We start from the raw sequence: 17,029 nt of genomic DNA on the forward strand, positions 1-17,029 counted from the left end.
GACCAGAAGATCTTCAAAAGTCTTTTCACCATTTTCATTATCTTCAGGGATAATCTGTTTGTAATTTCAGATTAGCCCTGAATGCTTTTGTCAAATTTGATAATTATCAGGAAAAAAGACATCAGTTTTGTAGTTTCTTGAGGAAAAAAAATACCCAGGCTGAGGCTTTCTGGAAAAGAAATGTTCAAGTCAGGCACTATCTAGCAACAGGATAGAACTAACAGATGAGTTGAATGTATCCTTTTTTAAAAAATGGCTTATCTAAAAGGTATAATAGCCATGTATGCATTGATCTTTCAGTAATGCTTTGTGAATGGTGTTATGAAGAAATTGAGTATCTCCCTCACAGTTAGTTTATAACAAAGATGTAATCTTTCATGACACTAGTTGATAGTTTTTGACAGCCATGCTATGACGACAATAAGTTCTAGTACCCAAGAAGATAGAGAACAAGGTTCTTTCTCCCACTCTGCTCCTTTTGCATTATGTAAGCGGGGGAATAGTCCCGCTATTGTGGGGAACTTTCCTAGCTTCTGCACTACCCCGGTGAAGTGGGCTAGCGAAAGGATCTGAGTCCTCGCTCCCACTTCCTTTACCCAGTGGCCTATCTGCCGTTGAGGACTCCCCTTCCACTCTCCTGTCTGGCAGAGTCCTCGTAACCCCAACAAAGCTGGGCCCAGGATTCCTGGGGGCTTGACCCCCAACCCTGCTGTGGTCACCTAGGACAGGGGCTAGGGTGTCCCCACTCCGGGGTACTCTCTCTGTACTGGGCACTTTTCTGACCCACTGACCGTTACATACAAGTTAAAGAAAATGCAAGTTATTTAATCAACAATTAATTTTAAAAATAAGGAAAAATGGGAAAGGTTAAAGGAAACACATCACCCCGCTCTGTGGCAGGGAACATCACAAACCGTGTAACTGATAGATTATTACTTGAAGAACTTGTCATTAACAGGAATGCTCAGCAAGGCAGAGTATAAGTTCAATTTTGTAGAGAGAAAGAAAGATGTTTCACAGCAGGGAGTGGTTGCCATGTTTCTATCCATATGAGGAAATCAGAAGCTGTAGCTTTGCCAGGTCTAGTGCATAACACACCAACAAGCCCTAGATTGCTCCATAGATGCTTTGTTACCTTCTCCCGTTTTAAAAATGTCTGATTACTATAGTGTATAAAGAATGATAATGTGATTTTTTTGGTCAGTCTAAATCTAGTCCTTTTCCTGTAGAAACCTCTGCTCCTTTACTTGTTGGGATATTATCATAGCTAATGATGTGGTTGGCAGTTGTTATGTCTTGGCATATCCTTTTCTTTGTAGATGCAGTTTAATGTCAGAAAGTATTCCTGTCTCATTAGTGCAGTTCGCAGACAAATCATGGGGAAGGGATGAGTTTTTAAGTACCTCCTTCATCTGAAACAGTCCTGGAGGTTTTCCTTGGGTCAGTTGTACATTGTGCATATACCTGACATCCCTGTAGACCTGTAACAATTCTTGCTGACAACACCTTCCTCCCCTGAAGTGATAAAGTCAGTTACTTTGACAGTTAGAGGCTTTCTGGGGGAGACTCCTGTGTTATTTCAGTGGAGGGTGTAATCACACAGGACAGGCTTCTGCTGGAATGATGCCATTAGAACAAAAGAATAGCCATACCGGGCCAGACCAATGGTCCACATAGTCCAGCATGCGGTCTTTCAATAGTGGCCACTGCCAGATGCTTCAGAGGAAGTGAACAGAACAGCGCAACTGCGTGCTCCAACCTCTATGGTCCAGTCCCAGCTTCGAGCAGTCAGTTTTAGGCACACCGAGAGGATGGGGTTGCATCCCAGATGACCTGGGCTAATAGCCATTGATGGACCTATCCTCCATGAACTTATTGAATTCTTTTTTGAACCTTGTTATCCTTTTGTCCTTCACATCATCCCCTGGCAACAAGTTCCACTGGTTGATTGGGAATTATGTGAAGAAGTACTCTCTTTTGTTTATTTTAAACCTGCTGCTTATTAATTTCTTTGAGTGATCCCTGGTTCTTGTGGTTATATGAAGGAGTAAATAACGCATTAACTGTCTCCGCACTTTTCATGATTTTATAGACCTCTATTATATTCCCTTTCAGTGATCTCTTTTCTAAGCTGAACAGTCCCAGTCTTTTTAATCTCTCCTGAGATGGAAGCTGTTCTATATCTCTAATCATTTCTGTTGCCCTTCTCTGTACTTTTTCCAATTCTAATATATCTTTTTTGAGATGGGTGACCAGAACTGTATACAGTATTCAAGGTGTACCATGGATACATAGTGGCATTATGATATTTTTTGTCTTATTATCTATCCCTTTCCTAAGGGTTCCTAACATTGTGTTAGTTTTTTTGACTGCTGCTGCACATTGAGCAGATGTTTTCAGAGAACTAGCCACGATGATTTCAAGATCTCTTTGAATAGTAACAGCTAATTTAGAACTCATCATCATTTTGTATGTATGGTTGGGATTATGATTCCCAATATGTATTACTTTCCATTTATCAACACTGAATTTTATCTGCCATTTTTTTGGCCTGGTCACCCTTAGCTTCTTTTGCTTAGAAACAATGTTGCTGATTCTGCACTGCCTTCCATCCTGTATAGTCATTTACATTCTGATTTGGCAGCATTTCAAACCATCTTTGCACTTACTTCACACAGGAGTCAATGACAGCACAAGTAGGGCAATGGCAAATCAGACCCAATAATGCTGGCTCCTGGAAAGAGGCAGATAAGAGGAAAGAGGTTAGTGGCTCTCCCAATTATATACTAATGAGTAGAGCTGTTGGAAAATGTCTTCTTCTCCCTGGAAATTTTGACTTTTTGGTGAAAAATTGCAGACCAAAAATTTTCAGCTGAAAACTGATTTGGAAATGTCACTACAGTGCCTCACAAGGAGTTGTAGTTCAGGTACCTTGTGCCCCATTCTCCTGCACGATCTCTCTGCTACATCTCCTATGATGGACCACAGTCTCCTGTCTTACTGGGCTGCTGTACATCATCATGGGAGTCCTATAACCGTGGTTCATCACGGGAGATGTACTCTAGCTGGGGCCTGAAAAAAAAACAAAAAAATAGTTTTTCAGGTGTTTTTCTCCCAGAAGTTGAAATTGTATGCAGAAGACAGACACTTTAGAGACAAATTTCATTTAGTCAAAACATGATTTTTCCATCAAAACCACTGTTTGTGGATTTTTTTTGACCAGCCTTACTAATGCTGAATAACAGCTTACTTTTCTCTTTATATTTTATCAGTTATGACCTTTCTTGCTAGCTTGCTAAACAGCATTGAGTTTAACCACAGGACTATCCAGTGAATCATAAAGTATATAATTGAAAAGATCAAAGCAGTGTAGCTTACCTGTCATGACGGGGACATGGGCAGTGTTAGTGGTCAAAGCAGGAGTCATGCCAGGTCAGATACCAGGAGGTCAGAGGGCAGGCTGAGAATCAGGCATCAGGAGGCAGGCAAGGTCAGGTTACCAGGAGATCAGGGTTGGGTGCCAGGTTATAGATAGCAGTCAAATAGAAAAGTCAAGGATGAACCAGGGTCAGAAGGCAGAGGCTAGGGTCTATTGCAAGCAGAAGCTGACAAGCAGTCTCTGTTGTTGCTCAGATAGCTCCTCATCATGGCTTCCTGGTTTATAAACTGGTATTGGCCAATCAGTGGGCTGTGAGGGGCTGCCACTCAGACCCTGCGGACAGTACTTCCTCCTGAGCCTAGCTTCACAGGGTTCTCCTGTAGATGTCCAGTCTAAGCCTCCAGTGACAATGTGGAGGTATCAGCAACCCAGATATCACCATGGTACTAGGTTCTAGCTCTGCAAGTTCTTAAAATACCACTGTTAAATCATAGAAGAAGCATATATGACTATCATCCTATGAAGTATTAATATGATGATCATCTGTCATCTTATTTCTCCTAACAATTTGATTTTAATCCATTTAATATGGGATTGATTGATTTTTGCATAGTCCTTTTTTATCAGAATGTCTTGTGGGATTAAGTCAAATGCTTTACAGAAAACTAAGTATATTTATCAACAGATTTACCTTTATCAAGCAAACTTGTGATCTCAAATAAATAAAAATATACATTGTTTGACAAGATCTATTTTCCATAAAATGATGTTGATCGATATTAATTATGATTGCATCCCATATCAGCTTTTCTATGATTTTTGCTCTGTATCAATGTGATGCTAACTGACTTGAAGTTTCCTCGGTTGTTCCATTTTTCCTTTTTAAAAATTAGTTTTTTTCAGTCCTCTGGAATGTCCTCTATGTTCAAAAATTTGTTAAAAATCAACATTAATAGTTCAGAGAGCTATTTGGCCAATTCTCTTAATACTTTTGGGTTCAAGGTATCCATTCCTACAGATTTACAAAATGTTTTAGTTGCAATTTAACAACTTCCCTAGCTACTACTGGAATAGAAAGTATTTCATTATCACTGCAACACAGGAATACATTATCCTTCTTCTTTCTCAATACAGAATAGAAATATGTATTGAAAACTTCTGCCTTTTCTACATCATGAGTCATAATTTCATCATCCTTATCTTATCTTGGACCTATACAATTGCTAAGATTTTGTTTAAAGAATTCCTCCTTATTGTGCTTCACACTATTGGCCACAGGCTAAATCTCACCAGCAGGTTAAATTAACGCAGTAACATCCCATGAGTTTCCTTTTGGATTTCTGTGCTGAAATAAACCTGAAACTCCATGCAAAACTCCAAGTGACATTTAATCAAAACTTGCCAGTATCCTCATCCCTCTCAAAGTGACTTGTGACAGAGGGATGGACCATTAATGAAGGGGCAAGATAGGCCAGACTGTTAGGAATGCCCTGACAATACTGAGTGTTGATTGCAGACACTTTTGCCCCTGGAAAACAGTTATAACTAAACTGAGAGGGAAGCCTTGGATTGGTTGGAGGAAGAGGGAACAATACTGGAATGGGGGAAACCCAGGCTGACTGGACCCAGACAAAACCAGGCAAAATTTTCTTGATTTCAAACCTATTGCAAAACTCCCTGAAATTAAATGGTTTATTGACTTACCAGTTTATTGCTGTTCCTAGCCCACCTTCACATTCTAAAACTCTCAAACAGTCAAACTATTGATATGGATTAAACTTCTTTTGGATGAAATGATACGAAAAAATACCTATCCTCTCTGTGAATGATGAGTACTGTAGAATACCAGGAGGGAAGGTGCTTTGGAATGAAATTTCTCTGCCTAAGGTAACCAGTGTAGCCCATTTATCAACATAAGGAGTAGTTCAGTGCTCTGTTGAATCAGGGTACAGCATTGAAATATGAAATAATGTGCAAAGGAGACAAAATACTGCATTACCAAACCATCTTTCACAACTGGAACCACGAAGGTACGTTATTAATTACATTAATGAAGAAATCCTGTTATGCAGTTCTAGTTAATTGTAGCTCTCCACTCCTATCCCCGCAGTACTTTCTCTAAGTCACAAATACTTTGATTACAGAACGCTTCATTGTCTACATGCTGTTCTCTGAATGAGTTTGAATCAAAACAAATAGCACTCAGTAAATTAGCTTTTTTTTTCTTTCTCTTCTTTTTTTGGCACATGAAACCTGGCCATTAAAAGCTTGAAATTTGAATAAAAAGCACAACACTGTTGCCTTGAAATCCAATTTTTTTTCTCTCCAGGTGACTTCTCTTTTTATAATCTGTGGGCATTCTATAGGATCAATAGTCATAATAAATGACTTCAAAACAAAACAAAACAAACCAACCTGATTGGTTTCAGTTAGATGTTTACTAAATAGTCCAGAGAAAATCTGAGGTACCTGTAAACAATAGCATTGAATAGTATGCCAATACATGCTTATACACTCACTGGATGTTAAGATAAATTAATAATATTCACACTTAAAGGATGAAATCCTGGCCTGATATAAAAGGATGCAGCACTATTACTACCAAATAATAATAAAAACATACCAGCCCTTACTCTGTAACACCATTCCCCGCGGCTGTCCCTGTGTAATCTACCAAGCGTAATGTTGCAAATGGCAAGTCCAGTCCTTGACTTTAGGGAGAATATGGGACATATGCTCAACTGTTGTAAATTGCCACTGAAGTCAATGGAGCTATGACAATTTACACCCCTCCATTTTTACAGAATGTATCAGTCCAAATGTGCTATCTGGAAAGTGTGAAGAAATGCTTGTCGTTTTACACATGCTGGTGTTCGTATTTATGGAACAGTCAGCTGACTTGTAAGTGTTTGCAGTTGGAGCCTCACTACTCATTATACATTATAGAAGTGTGCAAATAATTAGTAGCACAAGTATTGCCATTCTTTCTACGCCAAATACTCTGTATTAAATTATGTTAAGCCTTTGTGTGTTTTTTGTATTTGATTCTTAATTTTGTGTGTCTCCTGTTCTTGTATTCTGGGGAAAGGTAAATGGTCTTTAAATCAATCCTTCTTACATATCCTTCCCATATCTCCTCTTCCGCTTTACATTTCTTGATTAAATAATACAAATGTCCTTAAGAGAGCTTCTAAAATATCTAAGGTGGCTAGGATAACAGAAAGACACAGCTGGGGATGCCCAGAAAAAATACAGATAAAAGAATAGAAAAAGCTTTTAAAAATTAATAAAAAATATTTATAAAGAATAGTCATTAATCTGGATAGATTTCTGGAATTCATATTCAGCATGTTGCTCTGCTAGTCACGAATGATGATCATAATTAATTTACAAAAATAGTGTGTTAAATTCTGAGAGCTCCTGGAATAGCTGGCAAGACTTTCTAGACATGGGGTAAGCTTCTAGAAACATTTAGCTTACCTGAGTGGGCAATGAGGCCCCAGTGTTCCCATTTAAATTAATGTCAGTATAGGAAGCCTGGCTTACAAGTAGCAGCAGTTCTTTTTGCAGGCTGTCATTGGTTGATACAATCAATGCTATAATATGCTGGCTACATCCTTCTCCAGTTATTCACCAGGGTTTTGGAACAACCAAACTGAGTGTCCTCCAGAGAAGCCATCTCAGGTCTTATACTAAGCCCAGTGAATGATGGGTCAGGACTTTGGGAGTTTTAGTGAGTGCTGTATGGAAACCCAGGCAGTGCACGCATGCTCAGTATAGCTCACAGTGTATGTACCCCACTCTCTTGAATTACCTAATACTTGGAACAAATAACCAGAAATCCCTATTTGTGAATGCTTTAGAGCAGCATTTCTGGTAGGAATAGCATTCAAAATGTCAGTCCACTTCAGTGCAGAATATAATTCTCAAAACACCTGTTTATTCACGGCTGCCACGGGCTGTTCCTGTGGCAAATATATTATAATCTGGTGATCGTATTTTAAAATGTTTCTGGTCAAGAAAAACTGCTATATTGACAACACTGGAGTCTGAAACCTTTTTTTAATCCACAGAATAGATACTTTAGAGACAGTGGCAGTGCAAACTTTCACACATTACCACAACAATGTGTTTTCACTCTGACTTGCAAGGATTGCATCCATACCCACTTGCACACTGAATTTAATTTGTTTTTAACAGAGCTGGTTGAAAATCACAATTTCTGACCTGCAGAAAATTCCAGTGATTCAAAATTTGTTTTCATCCGGAATTGGGACAAAAAAATTGAAATTCTTAAAAATGTTGATTCCAAACATTTTGCTTTGACATTTCTAATGAAATTGGTACATTTCAATGTTGCTGAATTGAAATGTTTCATTTTGATTTGTTGAACTGAATCCAAACATTGGCTTTATTCAGAATAAATCTGGGTCTTCCTTAGTACTTCATAGTTGTAGTTTGGGTCTCATGCCCCCTCTTCTATGGGCTGGGCTCCCCAGGCAGACTACATATCCCATTGTGGACATATGACTCCCATGATGCACCACTTCTGTTGAACCAGAAGAGGAGACCGTAACATATCATGGGCAATGTAGTCCAGCTTGGGAGCCTGGCCCACAGAGAAGAAGAGAGGTGTGAGCCACTCAAAGTACAATTCCCATGAGGTACTATAGCAGCTCAGGTGGACACAGATAAATGTAGAACTGTCTAGGAACAAAATGTGTTGATTCAGTTTGACGAACTCAAAATTTGGAGACTGTCCAATGCATAACAAAATATTTAATTTAGGTTTTCTCAATGGATAATTGAAATTTTTTAGCAAATTTGAAATTTTCCACAGGAAAATTAAAATGTTTTGGAAACTATATTTTCTGTCAAGGTAATTTAGAGGGAAAATTCCCAACCAGCTCTAATTTTAAATTATTTTACTTATACTGCAAATAGTGATACCAACTATTGGTAATTCTGACAAAATTTACACATATGGCCGAGGACAAGGGAGAAAATATACTTCGGACAAATGAATCTCTAAACAGACATACCTAATCTAGTAACATCACAATACTGTATGCTTATCTACACAGTGTTTCAGTAGCTGAGGTATAGTAAGAATTTAGAGAATTTATATCAGTGTGCAGAACTGTTTTAACTACCCTATAAAAGTGTTCTCCTTCCTTGGTGATGTGATTGGGCTCATTAGCATTATATTATTGAGCTCTGGTCACTGCATACATGTAGAGTTGGAAACCATGCTGTGTTTCTAACACCTACTGTGTCAGGATCATCAACCAGTGCTGATGTACTCCCCCCCCCAATGCTATTGCATTCATAAAAATCAGTTCTATTTGTGACTATTGTTTTTCCTTTGTTTATGGATGAATACTGTTTCAAGTTTATAAAACAAAGAAGAACTTAACCTTCATGAAAGATACCAGATTAACAGCTCTGTAGGCTGCTCAACCCTGGAATAGGTATAAGTTAGGTAGTGGCAATTCAAATTTTCTGGCACTGACATCTCAACTACAACAGGGCTAATGCTGTAAAAAAAAGAAAACAAAACTTAAACTTAGCATGAATAGTCTTTCATATTTTTACATGAATCGGCTTTGATTGTATGTGAACCTCTATAGTGTTCACTCTGAATATTGCAGCAAACAAGTTTGCTGACAGGCATGTTCATGGAAATGGACAACTTGAAGTGAATATTGCAGAATATTAATAGAAAGTTAGTTTCAAATTCTCAGGCCTGAGTAGTTCCATTAGACATCTGATTTTGACCCCAACTCAACATAGCACTCGGGCACAGATTCACAAAGGTATTCAGGTCTCTAACTGCCTCTTTAGGCCCCTAAGTCCAACAGTCAGGCACCACTGAAAATTTCAAAACCTCCGCTCATCTGGCACTTAACCGCACAGGCTTCTAAGTTTCCACCAGTCAGCATCTGCAAAACCACCCACAGCTAATGATCTGCTTGGAGCCCTAGCTCAAGCCAAAGCCCTGGCAACCCCGAAGCAGGATTCCCCACCAAAATGGGAAAATGCCAGTCTCGCCAGTGGGCCCTGATTCTGTAGGTGTGCCCTGAGCACAACTGCATGATTGGTCCTGCTGCCAAGCACCCTTATGACCTGATATTTGTCAGGCCGCACAACCAAAGGACCAGATGCAGGTCCTCAATAAGTGTGTGTGGGGAGAGTGGGGGCAGCACAGCATCTGCACAAAGAACAGTTGTGGGATGATCGGGCTAGGAATTTTTCAGCAAAGAATGGACATAAATGTTTCCTGGTATTTAGGGCACTCACGTGAGGTGTGGGAGACCTGGGACCAAGTCCCTGCTTTGGGGGTGCACCCTAACCACTGGACTGTTGGCTATTCTGGGGTAAGGTCTCTCTCTCTTTCTCTCAGTCTCTCTAATTTTTCACAAGACAGGCTGGCCTGGCTTAGGTGCCTAACTCCAGGAGAGGGTTCACAGCTGAGGATCCCAAGCAAAGGGCAGTGTCTATCTCTGGCCCAGATCAAAGGGAGTTAGGCACCTAAATACCTTTAAAGATCTGGGCCTTAAGCCCCACCTTTTTCCTCTGCATTTCACTCCTGGCTAGCTTAGGTGGCTCCCCATGCAACTTGCTGGCTTCTTTGGATCCCTTTCTTAAGCATCTAACTGTCCCATGCACTATATGGGGAGCATGGGCCCTTAGCTTGGGACTAAGGATTCTACTAGGCATTGGGACACCTAGGAATTAGGTGTTGCAACACTGAGCTTGCTACTCTTAAATTCCTTTGTGAATCTGGGTCTTAAGCCACATGCAGGTGCTAAAGTCCCTTGAAGTCAATAGGGTTTGGGCATATGCCTAAAGTTAAGCATGTGCTTAAGTGCTTTGATTAATAGTGATGCATTGGTGAACTGGGACCTGTATGAATGCTCATCCATACAGCGACTAATGAAAAGAGCTGGATTTTTTTTTTGTGAATCTTGAAATCTTGCACTGTGCTGCTCATGAACAGCCTACAGACCAAAAATTGATTTAGAAATTATATGTGTAATACATACTATAGTCTATACATGCTTAAATGAAAGTTAATATTTCTGGTGGCGCAGGGTGGGATTTTCAAAGAGAAGTCTGTGAGAATTGTTCTCCTAAGACACTTACACACTGTTGACTATTTCACTCTGGGTGTTTATCTAAAGATGAAACTTCAGTAAAGTTAGCTTCAGAAAACTCTGTCCCACTTTCCAATAGATCAGAAAAATAAGTTTAAAAAAAGGATTTGAGGTAATCGTTAAAAATAAAGTTGATTCAGAGCACCAGATTGTCTTTAGTTTGCTATCAAAGTCTTGCAGTTGAAAATTTTCCATTACCTGTCATCAAGAGGAAAAGAAATAAGGATCCTATAAATTCTGTTGCACTAGAAAAATGGCAACCACTGTTTATCAAATTTATTTTTATCTAAAGTGCAGTTCTCCTTGCTGTCATGCTACTGTAATAAGGTCGTAATGCTTGAAAGAGGAAGTTCTCATACTGTCTCTAATCTCTGCTTTTTAGCTGACAAAATAACTTTTCCTTTTAAGTAAATCTAATAAGACATTGTTAAACATTTCAGTGTTTAATACTTCCGTAGCTGTGCTCTTGCCAAAATATCATGGTTAATCAGTTGAAAGAAAGGGCTTCATTTTATTAGTGATATGGGGACATATGTTTATAAAGAATAAATCCGATTAACTTGAGATCAGTGGTTATTTTGTTGTCATCTACCTGAATCCACCTTAAATATCTACTTTTCATTGCAGGTTAGTGCCTTTCTTTGTAAGTACTTCTAGCTAAATTTGGTAAAACCTGGTGCTGTTTTGTGGTTTGCAATACTTACAGTAAAGTAATCCTTGTCCTACTTCTAAGACTATCAGGGGAATGCTGTGCAAGACCTAGAATTTTGCCAGGGATTGCAATCCTGTCTGAAACAGATCCATTGAAGGAAAAGTCTGCAAGCAGATCCTGGTCATGGTTTTCTGATCCCCTCCCTTGGTGTTCCTGGTGCCTGTTAGTAAAATGAGGATGATGATGCCTACCTCAGAGGACTTTTGTGAGGTGTAATTCATTAATGTTTGAGATTCTTGGCTGTGAGGTTCTAGAGAAGTATAAACTATTCTATTAGTGGTCAGCTATTAATACCCTTTTTGCTGCTTGGTTGTACCTTACTCTAACAGTTGTCTAATTGATTTTAATGGGATTCCTTGTGAAGCAAGGTATTACTCATTGTAAGTAAGAGGGGTGGAGTCAGGCTTTCTCTCTCTTTTTTTTTTTTGTGGTCATTTTGTTTCATTATTTCACTGTCCTGCAGACGGTTTTTGTTAATATGAATTCATTTCTACTTGACTTGCAGTTTGAACCTAAATTTCCTCAGCACATATCAAAAGGAGGCAAAAATACATGTGCTTTAGGCCCTAAGGACATACAGTATATTATAAAACCATTCAAAATAACATATCTTAAAGGTGGTAGCTCACAGAATACACTAAAATATAGGTCTTTATATTTTGTGGATGTGCACAAGCAAATCTCATTAAATCTAAGGGAGATACAAGAGCATATAGGGAGGAGGCTAGATCTCTGGGGATATAATAAAGATGTATCAATCAATGTGCCATCAGGTAGAGGTGGCTAGCCATGCAAGGGGTATATACTTCATCTCATCAAGGGGTGTTACAGATTATTCTATCCCTGGACTAATTTTGAGATTACTTATTTAATCTAATGTATGCAAAGCTTGGTATTTCACCATTCAAGAAACGGCACCTTTTATTTAGCTTCTCCTTGGATCTAATCATCATCATCGGCGATCCCACGATTCAACGATCATCTCTATCACATATTTACATATTGGTTCTCAGATGATTCAGGAGTCTGATCTTGGAACCACAGATCTGCCTGCAGTAGGTACAGACATTTCCTGGAGGGCCATCTGCCTGCTGGGAGAAAGTTCTTTCTTTTTCCTTCCTTCTCTCTCTCTTTTCAGCTTTGAGGGAAAGGCACTTCTCCTCTAAGTGGGCCACAAACCATTGAGGTTGGTTGGTGGCTCGCTCCTCCTAGCTTGTGATGTCCATATCCGTTTTCTTGAAACACACTTTCAGTGTGTCTTTGTAGCATTTCCTCTGACCACCATCTCTGAGCATGGATGAGCTTGAGAGTAGAGGACGTGTTTTGGGAGGTGAGAGTCAAGCATCCGTCCACAATGTCCAGCTCAGCAGAGTTGGTGCATGAGGATCATTGCTTCAATACTGGTGACATTGGCTTCAATGAGGATGCTGAGGATAGTGCAGCAATCTTCTCACTTGATGCGAAGGATCTCCAAATGCATCGTTGGTGGTACTTCTCAAGACCCTTGAGGTGCTGTCTATAGGTCACCCAGGTTTCACATCCATGAACGAGTGCAGGAATAACAATTGTCTTATAGACGTGGATCTTGGTGTCCTGCCGTAAAGCCTGGTCCATGAAAATGTGTCAGAGCAATTTCCCAAAGGTACCACTTGCACACTGGATCATGTGCTGGCTCTCACTATTGATTTTTGTGATTTGAGAAAGTTGGCTATCAAGGTAGCAGAAGTGCTTGACTGTCTCCAAAGTATGTCCCTTGGTGGTGATTTATGGTAGGTCATATGCAAGGTCTGAGGCAGGCTGATGGCGCACTTAAATCTTCTCAATATTGAGTGAGCCTGATCCAAGAAATTTGCAATTGTTGTATATATTTGATTCCTTTAACAAATTTTAACTCTCACCTTTCTTTCTTTTTATAAACCTTTAGATATTAGATACTAAAGGATGGGTAATAGCATAATTATTAGGTAAGATCTGAGTTATATATTGACCTGGGTATGTGGCTGGTCCTTTGGTTGATGAAATTGGTTTTAAACAACCATCATTAAGTTTAGTGTTTTTGGTGGTGATACAAGGACTGGAATACTTAAGGAGGCTGCATTTCTGACTTCTTGTTAGCCAGTGTGGTCAGACAGAAGTTTACTTTTGTTGCTGCTTTGGTCTATCTTATGGGAGAATAATCTCCAGTTTTGGGGTGTGTCTGCCCTATTTCTCAGCAGTTTGTCCTGAATTTGGTGACCCACTGAGGCATCATAACAGATGCATTCTTGGCTACCTCACTGAAGCTGTTTTCATTTATTTTTCCCTCTGTTTCTTCTAAGTTTAAATTATTTTAATGTGCCACCACCTCTTATTGAGCTGCTTGTAGTTGATGAGCAGGATATTTCTTACTCAGCCAAATTCTCTTTGAAGACTTAATGGACTAGATTCTGCTCTGAAGCCACTAGATTATATTACTCATTAATTAGACTGGAGTTACATTTGGCCCATGGCAATTGCATGTTGATTTATTACATTTTTTGTATCTTTAAATGTCCAAAGCTGGTCACAACATTGTCTAGATATGCCTAAAACGTTTGAAGCTGCTCTTTATGGTTTGAATTTCAGACTGTGTATTTAATCGAGCAGTTGAGTAGGCTGTGTGTGTTTTCTTGTTCTCTTGACTTTTTGAGTTTACTGCATGCATTCAAGAGTCAGCATAAACCGCCTGGACTGATTTGCTCAAGGTAAGTAGCTCAGTTTTGTGTCTTCTTCCTGAAACAGTCAGGACAAAAACTATAGTATATTATTTTTCCAGGGTCAGGATCCTGCAGTTTCCTTAGTAAACTTTTGCGAAGGCTATTGGGGCATGTTTGTGGTCCAGTGAAACAAATGACTATCAATGTGTTTTGGTCAAATTCAGTGATGTATTGGTTACACAATAACAATGAGGGGGGATCCTGTTTTAACTTTTAAAAGGATTATGGGAGAATTGAACAATGATGGGGAGGGGCCTGTAATAGCAGCATCAAACAATATATTTTAATTCTGTCTCTTCTACCTCTTCTCCTTGCCTATAACTACCAAAAAGAAAATTGCAAAGATGCAGGCTGTACTGCTTCTACTTCAAAATGTCATGACAAAAAGAATTTGGGTGAAAGGATTCATTTTTTTTCTTCATGGTTTAAAGTAAGAAAAATAGTAATTGCCCCAAAAATTCACAGCAGAGCAAATCTTCTTGATGATGAAATTGCCATAGCGTGGTTGAAATGTTCATGAACAAATGCTTCTGCACTTGCACATCTCCAGAAGAGTTACTGATAGACTTTTGGGCATGGTTTTGATGTAGGTCTACTAGAAAACTTCAGTTCCTCTGACTCTATTTACATCCATTCTTCTATGTTTATAGATGCTTGTTTTCTTCCTTCTTTTCCCTCTGAGATTTGAATAATAATCCTTAAAATACGGTAATTATTATTCATTAATATTATGACAGAGCCTTGGAGCACTGTAGAGTGCCTCTGGTGGAGGATCTGAGAGAGCTTTACAAACATGAATTAATTAAGCATCACAATGCCCCCTGTGAGGGAGGCATCATTATTATCTTTGCTATACAGATAATAAAGTGGTTTTGACTTGCCGATAGTCACACAGCAATTTAGTGCTAGAGCTGGGATTAGAAATGAATGCCAGAGTGCTAGTCCTGTGCTCTAACCAATCTATCGCTCTGCCTCTCTTTTTAAAAATAGGTGTGATGCCTACAATATTTAACAAATTAAGCAAGACATGGGAAGTAAATCTCATGAAACAATCAGGTTGCTAGTAGCTGTCCTTGACTACTTTGTAATGGGTTAATTCACATGTGATGTTTTGGGGTAATAGCTACATAAAAAGGGATATATTCTCTTCTCAGTATGTGTGTGTGAGTCTCATTAATAATAATGGGAGTTATGTGCCTGCAAGAGAAAGAGAGGAGAATATATCTATCATGTCAATGATCCATGAAGTAAGAAGAAATTATATAATGTACTATAAATGCTTTGGAGGAGTCATTACAGTCCATTAGGTAAATAATGTGTTTTTTAAAAGTCCCTACATATATATATATATATATATAAACTCAGATGAAGTCATTGTGTTATCATTGAATTAATGCCTTTTTAAGACATTGGCCTGCATATAGATATCCAGACAAATGTGGCAGGAAAAGGTGTGGAGAGAAGAATTTATTATATTCTTCCGGAGACAGTCAGCTAGGACCCAGGAGATTGTTGGGACTTGCACATAGTCAATAGCAATACTGTAATGACTAAAGATGGCAGTAGCTTATGGTGGTTGACACCCACCCTAAAAAGACCCAAAACAGTCTGAATGTGGACTGGTAGGTTTCTTGAAAGAAACAAGAATTAGACTATACCAAATCCCTGGTACAGAGAGTCAACTCATTATGTGGAGTGGGCCAAAATTCCATTTTTAGTTGTAGTCTGTGGGCTAAAATACGCATTTAAGGCCATGGACTACCTTCATCCATGGTGGGATTTCCACTAATAACAATAGAAGATTTGCACAAACATCAAAGATGGAGTAGGCCCTTTATGTAGTAACTAAAGCCATGATCCTCCCATTGATTTCAATGGGAGTTAGGTGCCTAAATACCTTTGAGGATTTGGGCGTAAATTCTTTGTTCAGGTTATATATATATCAAAAAGAAAATAGCAAAGATGCAGGCTTCTACTTCAAAATTTCATGACAAAGAGAATTTATATGTATTGTTCACATCCTTATTGTCTCTTTCAGCATCACTCAGTGGAAAAATATACTCTATTTTATGCTCACTGATATTTTTGGCTTGTTTCTCTTGCCTTATCTTCCTTTCCTTATTTCTTTTCTTCATCCCTTTCTTTGGAAGTCTCCTTTCTTCCCTCTGCATTTCCTCACATATAGTAACTCTTAATTCCCACTGCCTTCACCCATTTTGTCTGCTGAAATTACAGAATGTGATTTCCACTCAGCCAGGGAAAGAGCAAAAATCACAGGCTTTTCCCTCCTCAGCATAAGCCAAGTTTGTACACCCAAGCAAGGCAGTCTTTGTCAAGCAAGGGCTCACATCAACAGGAGACTGCTCCTTTGCCTCCCCCCACCCTGCCCTTTGTATTGGATCCAAAAAAGCAAAGAAAACAGGAAAAAGTCCAGAATGCATCCCAAATCCTTCTCCTCTAGGAAAAGCCCATGGGCCACAGGAAAGGGAGCTATCTTTAAAAAGAGGAACCAGAAAAACAGGATACATTTTTGCCCCAGATATGTTTGAAGTTATGACCGGAGAGCTAGCTAGAAAAATAAGACGAACGATTCAAGAGCAAAGGAAAATCTCCCTTCCTTTAGGTAACATCAAATTTGCCCTAACTTCTGCACAAGTCCTTTGATAAAGTAATTTTTGGATAAGTAAGAGGCCCCATCCAAAGGCAAACATTTCTAATCACTTTGCTCACCTATAAACCCAAGGAAAGTTAATTCTGGCAGGTTAACAATTTATTTCGCTTCCAGAAGTTTAATGATATTGTTAAAATTATGATTAAATGTCATTTTATATGAATGTTAAATGAAGATTTTAGTTAAATAAAGGTGAGAAATCAAAGCAGGTGTTATGGACGTGGTGTAATTTATCCATTATTTCAGGATGTGGTGAGTAGTGCTCATGAGGATTAATAATCGCAGGTGTGAATAATGTGACTGTCTGAGTATGGAAAAGGGTCACAGATTCACAATTCTAAAAATTCTAAATAAGGCTATTAGTGCAGATATGGA

Source organism: Lepidochelys olivacea (genome assembly GCF_965140295.1).
Source record: "Lepidochelys olivacea isolate rLepOli2 genome assembly, chromosome: 1".
In the NCBI taxonomy this organism is placed as follows: domain Eukaryota; kingdom Metazoa; phylum Chordata; order Testudines; family Cheloniidae; genus Lepidochelys; species Lepidochelys olivacea.